This window comes from Triticum aestivum, chromosome 4A (assembly GCF_018294505.1).
Source record: "Triticum aestivum cultivar Chinese Spring chromosome 4A, IWGSC CS RefSeq v2.1, whole genome shotgun sequence".
Taxonomy (NCBI): domain Eukaryota; kingdom Viridiplantae; phylum Streptophyta; class Magnoliopsida; order Poales; family Poaceae; genus Triticum; species Triticum aestivum.
In genome coordinates, this window is record NC_057803.1 from 116,045,449 (window position 1) to 116,051,952 (window position 6,504).

The window sequence follows — 6,504 nt, forward strand, 5'->3', positions numbered from 1 at the left end:
ATTTCGAGATTAGGATTTGTCACTCCGATTGTCGGAGAGGTATCTCTGGGCCCTCTCGGTAATGCACATCACTTAAGCCTTGCAAGCATTGCAACTATTGAGTTAGTTGCGGGATGATGTATTACGGAACGAGTAAAGAGACTTGCCGGTAACGATATTGAACTAGGTATGGGATACCGACGATCGAATCTCGGGCAAGTAACATACCGGTGACAAAGGGAACAACGTATGTTGTTATGCGGTCTGACCGATAAAAGATCTTCATAGAATATGTAGGAGCCAATATGAGCATCCAGTTTCCGCTATTGGTTATTGACCGGAGACATGTCTCGGTCATGTCTACATTGTTCTCAAACCCGTAGGGTCCGCACGCTTAAAGTTACGATGACAGTTATATTATGAGTTTATGCATTTTGATGTACCGAAGGTTGTTCGGAGTCCCGAATGTGATCACGGACATGACGAGGAGTCTCGAAATGGTCGAGACATAAAGATTGATATATTGGAAGTCTATGTTTGGATATCGGAAGTGTTCCGGATGAAATCGGGATTTTACCGGAGTACCGAGAGGTTACCGGAACCCCCCGGGAGGTATATGGGCCTTAGTGGAAGAGAGGAGAGGTGGCCAGAGATGGGCCGCGCGCCCCTCCCCCCCCCCCTTGGTCCGAATAGGACAAGGAGAGGGGGTCGGCCCCCCTTCCTCCTCTCTCTCCTCTTTTCCCCCCTCCGCGAATCCTATTCCAACTAGGAAAGGGGAGAGTCCTACTCCCGGAAGGAGTAGGACTCCTCCTGGCGCGCCACCTCTTGGCCGGCCAGCCCCCCCCCCCCCCTTTGAGCCTTTATATACGGAGGCACGGGGCACCCCTAGAGACACAAGTTGATCCACGTGATCATATTCTTAGCCGTGTGCGGTGCCCCCTTCCACCATAGTCCTCGATAATATTGTAGCGGTGCTTAGGCGAAGCCCTGCGACGGTAGTACATCAAGATCTTCACCACGCCTTCGTGCTGACGGAACTCTTCCCCAACACTTTGCTGGATCAGAGTCCGGGGATCGTCATCGAGCTGAACATGTGCTAGAACTCGGAGGTGCCGTAGTTTCGGTGCTTGATCGGTCGGGCCGTGGAGACGTACGACTACATCAACCAAGTTAACGTTTCCGTTGTCGATCTACAAGGGTACGTAGATCACACTCTCCCCCTCTCGTTGCTATGCATCACCATGATCTTGCGTGTGCGTAGGAATTTTTTTGAAATTACTACGAAACCCAACAGTGGCATCCGAGCCTAGGTTTTATGTGTTGATGTTATATACACGAGTAGAACACAAGTGAGTTGTGGGCGATATAAGTCATACTGCTTACCAGCATGTCATACTTTGGTTCGGCGGTATTGTTGGACGAAGCGGCCCGGACCGACATTACGCGTACGCTTACGCGAGACCGGTTCTCCCGACGTGCTTTGCACAAAGGTGGCTAGCGGGTGACAGTTTCTCCAACTTTAGTTGAACCAAGTGTGGCTACGCCCGGTCCTTGCGAAGGTTAAAACAGCACCAACTTGACAAACTATCGTTGTGGTTTTGATGCGTAGGTAAGATTGGTTCTTGCTTAAGCCCGTAGCAGCCACGTAAAACTTGCAACAACAAAGTAGAGGACGTCTAACTTGTTTTTGCAGGGCATGTTGTGATGTGATATGGTCAAGACATGATGCTAAATTTTATTGTATGAGATGATCATGTTTTGTAACCGAGTTATCGGCAACTGGCAGGAGCCATATGGTTGTCGCTTTATTGTATGCACTGCAATCGCGTTGTAATGCTTTACTTTATCACTAAGCGGTAGCGATAGTCGTGGAAGCATAAGATTGGCGAGACGACAACGATGCTACGATGGAGATCAAGGTGTCACGCCGGTGACGATGGTGATCACGACGGTGCTTCGGAGATGGAGATCACAAGCACAAGATGATGATGGCCATATCATATCACTTATATTGATTGCATGTGATATTTATCTTTTATGCATCTTATCTTGCTTTGATTGACGGTAGCATTATAAGACGATCTCTCACTAGTTATCAAGAAGTGTTCTCCCTGAGTATGCACCATTGCGAAAGTTCTTCGTGCTGAGACACCATGTGATGATCGGGTGTGATAGGCTCTACGTTCAAATACAACGGGTGCAAAACAGTTGCACACGTGGAATACTCAGGTTATACTTGACGAGCCAAGCATATACAGATATGGCCTCGGAACACGGAGACCGAAAGGTCGAGCGTGAATCATATAGTAGATATGATCAACATAGTGATGTTCACCAACGAAACTACTCCATCTCACGTGATGATCGGACATGGTTTAGTTGACTTGGATCAGGTAATCACTTAGAGGATTAGAGGGATATCTATCTAAGTGGGAGTTCTTTAAGTAATATGATTAATTGAACCTAAATTTATCATGAACTTAGTACCTGATAGTATCTTGCTTATGTATGTTTGATTGTAGATAGATGGCCCGTGCTGTTGTTCCGTTGAATTTTAATGCGTTCCTTGAGAAAGCAAAGTTGAAAGATGATGGTAGCAATTACACGGACTGGGTTCGTAACTTGAGGATTATCCTCATTGCTGCATAGAAGAATTACGTCCTGGAAGCACCGCTAGGTGCCAGGCCTGCTGCTAGAGCAACACCAGATGTTATGAACATCTGGCAGAGCAAAGCTGATGACTACTCGATAGTTCAATGTGCCATGCTTTACGGCTTAGAACCGGGACTTCAATGACGTTTTGAACGTCATGGGGCGTATGAGATGTTCCAGGAGTTGAAGTTAATATTTCAAGCAAATGCCCGGATTGAGAGATATGAAGTCTCCAATAAGTTCTATAGCTGCAAGATGGAGGAGAACAGTTCTGTCAGTGAGCATATACTCAAGATGTCTGGGTATTGTAATCACTTGATTCAACTGGGAGTTAATCTTCCGGATGATAGCGTCATTGACAGAATTCTCCAATCACTTCCACCAAGCTACAAGAGCTTCGTGATGAACTATAATATGCAAGGGATGAATAAGACTATTCCCGAGCTCTTCGCAATGCTGAAAGCTGCGGAGGTAGAAATCAAGAAGGAGCATCAAGTGTTGATGGTCAACAAGACCACTAGTTTCAAGAAAAAGGGCAAAGGGAAGAAGAAGGGGAACTTCAAGAAGAACAGCAAGCAAGTTGCTGCTCAAGAGAAGAAACCCAAGTCTGGACCTAAGCCTGAAACTGAGTGCTTCTACTGCAAGCAGACTGGTCACTGGAAGCGGAACTGCCCCAAGTATTTGGCGGATAAGAAGGATGGCAAGGTGAACAAAGGTATATGTGATATACATGTTATTGATGTGTACCTTACTAATGCTCGCAGTAGCACCTGGGTATTTGATACTGGTTCTGTTGCTAATATTTGCAACTCGAAACAGGGACTACGGATTAAGCGAAGATTGGCTAAGGACAAGGTGACGATGCGTGTGGGAAACTGTTCCAAAGTCGATGTGATCGCGGTCGGCACACTACCTCTACATCTACCTTCGGGATTAATATTAGACCTAAATAATTGTTATTTGGTGCCAGCGTTAAGCATGAACATTATATCTAGATCTTGTTTGATGCGAGACGGTTATTCATTTAAATCAGAGAATAATGGTTGTTCTATTTATATGAGTAATATCTTTTATGGTCATGCACCCTTGAAGAGTGGTCTATTCTTATTGAATCTCGATAGTAGTAACAACATATTCATAATATTGAAGCCAAAAGATGCAGAGTTGATAATGATAGTGCAACTTATTTGTGGCACTGCCGTTTAGGTCATATCGGTGTAAAGCGCATGAAGAAACTCCATACTGATGGACTTTTAGAACCACTTGATTATGAATCACTTGGTACTTGTGAACCGTGCGTCATGGGCAAGATGACTAAAACGCCGTTCTCCGGTACTATGGAGAGAGCAACATATTTGTTGGAAATCATACATACGGATGTATGTGGTCTGATGAATATTGAGGCTCGTGGCGGATATCGTTATTTTCTCACCTTCACAGATGACTTAAGCAGATATGGGTATATCTACTTAATGAAACATAAGTCTGCAACGTTTGAAAAGTTCAAAGAATTTCAGAGTGAAGTTGAAAATCATCATAACAAGAAAATAAAGTTTCTACGATCTGATCGTGGAGGAGAATATTTGAGTTACGAGTTTGGTGTACATTTGAAACAATGCGGAATAGTTTTGCAACTCACGCCACCCGGAACACCACAGCGTAATGGTGTGTCCGAACGTCGTAATCGTACTTTACTAGATATGGTGCGATCTATGATGTCTCTTACTGATTTACCGCTATCGTTTTGGGGTTATGCTTTGGAGACGGCCGCATTCACGTTAAATAGGGCACCATCAAAATCCGTTGAGACGACGCCTTATGAACTATGGTTTGGCAAGAAACCAAAGTTGTCGTTTCTAAAAGTTTGGGGCTGTGATGCTTATGTGAAAAAGCTTCAACCTGATAAGCTCGAACCCAAATCGAAGAAATGTGTCTTCATAGGATATCCAAAGGAGACTATTGGATACACCTTCTATAACAGATCCGAAGGCAAGACTTTTGTTGCTAAGTTCGGAAACTTTCTGGAGAAGGAGTTTCTCTTGAAAGAAGTGAGTGGGAGGAAAGTAGAACTTGACGAGGTAACTGTACCTGCTCCCTTATTGGAAAGTAGTGAATCACAGAAAACTGTTTCTGTGACACCTACACCAATTAGTGAGGAAGCTAATGAGGATGATCATGAAACTTCAGGACAAGATACTACTGAACCTTGTAGATCAACCAGAGTGAGATCCGCGCCAGAGTGGTACGGTAATCCTATTCTGGAAGTCATGCTGCTAGATCATGATGAACCTACGAACTATGAAGAAGCGATGGTGAGCCCAGATTCCGCAAAATGGCTTGAAGCCATGAAATCTGAGATGGGATCCATGTATGAGAACAAAGTGTGGACTTTGGTTGACTTGCCCTATGATCGGCAAGCAATTGAGAATAAATGGATCTTCAAGAAGAAGACTGACGCCGACGGTAATATTACTGTCTACAAAGCTTGACTTGTCGCAAAAGGGTTTCGGCAAGTTCAAGGGATTGACTACGATGAGACATTCTCACCCATAGCGATGCTTAAGTCTGTCCGAATCATGTTAGCAATTGCCGCATTTTATGATTATGAAATTTGGCAGATGGATGTCAAAACTGCATTCTTGAATGGATTTCTGGAAGAAGAGTTGTATATGATGCAACCAGAGGGTTTTGTCGATCCAAAGGGAGCTAACAAAGTGTGCAAGCTCCAGCGATCCATTTATGGACTGGTGCAAGCCTCTCGGAGTTGTAATAAACGCTTTGATAGTGTGATCAAAGCATTTGGTTTTATACAGACTTTCGGAGAAGCCTGTATTCACAAGAAAGTGAGTGGGAGCTCTGTTGCATTTCTGATATCATATGTGGATGACATATTACTGATTGGAAATGATATAGAATTTCTGGATAGCATAAAGGGATACTTGAATAAGAGTTTTTCAATGAAAGACCTCGGTGAAGCTACTTACATATTAGGCATTAAGATCTATAGAGATAGATCAAGACGCTTAATTGGACTTTCACAAAGCACATACCTTGACAAAGTTTTGAAGAAGTTCAAAATGGATCAAGCAAAGAAAGGGTTTTTGCCTGTGTTACAAGGTGTGAAGTTGAGTCAGACTCAATGCCCGACCACTGCAGAAGATAGAGAGAAAATGAAAGATGTTCCCTATGCTTAAGCCATAGGCTCTATCATGTATGCAATGCTGTGTACCAGACCTGATGTGTGCCTTGCTATAAGTCTAGCAGGGAGGTACCAAAGTAATCCAGGAATGGATCACTGGACATCGGTCAAGAACATCCTGAGGTACCTTAAAAGGACTAAGGATATGTTTCTCGTATATGGAGGTGACAAAGAGCTCATCGTAAACGGTTACGTTGATGCAAGCTTTGACACTGATCCGGACGATTCTAAATCGCAAACCGGATACGTGTTTACATTAAACGGTGGAGCTGTCAGTTGGTGCAGTTCTAAACAAAGCGTCGTGGTGGGATCTACATGTGAAGCGGAGTACATAGCTTCTTCGGAAGCAGCAAATGAAGGAGTCTGGATGAAGGAGTTCATATCCGATCTAGGTGTCATACCTAGTACATCGGATCCAATGAAAATCTTTTGTGACAATACTGGTGCAATTGCCTTGGCGAAGGAATCCAGATTTCACAAAAGAACCAAGCACATCAAAAGATGCTTCAATTCCATCCGGGATCTAGTCCAGGTGGGAGACATAGAGATTTGCAAGATACATACGGATCTGAATGTAGCAGACCCGTTGACTAAGCCTCTTCCACGAGCAAAACATGATCAGCACCAAGGCTCCATGGGTGTTAGAATCATTATTGTGTGATCTAGATTATTGA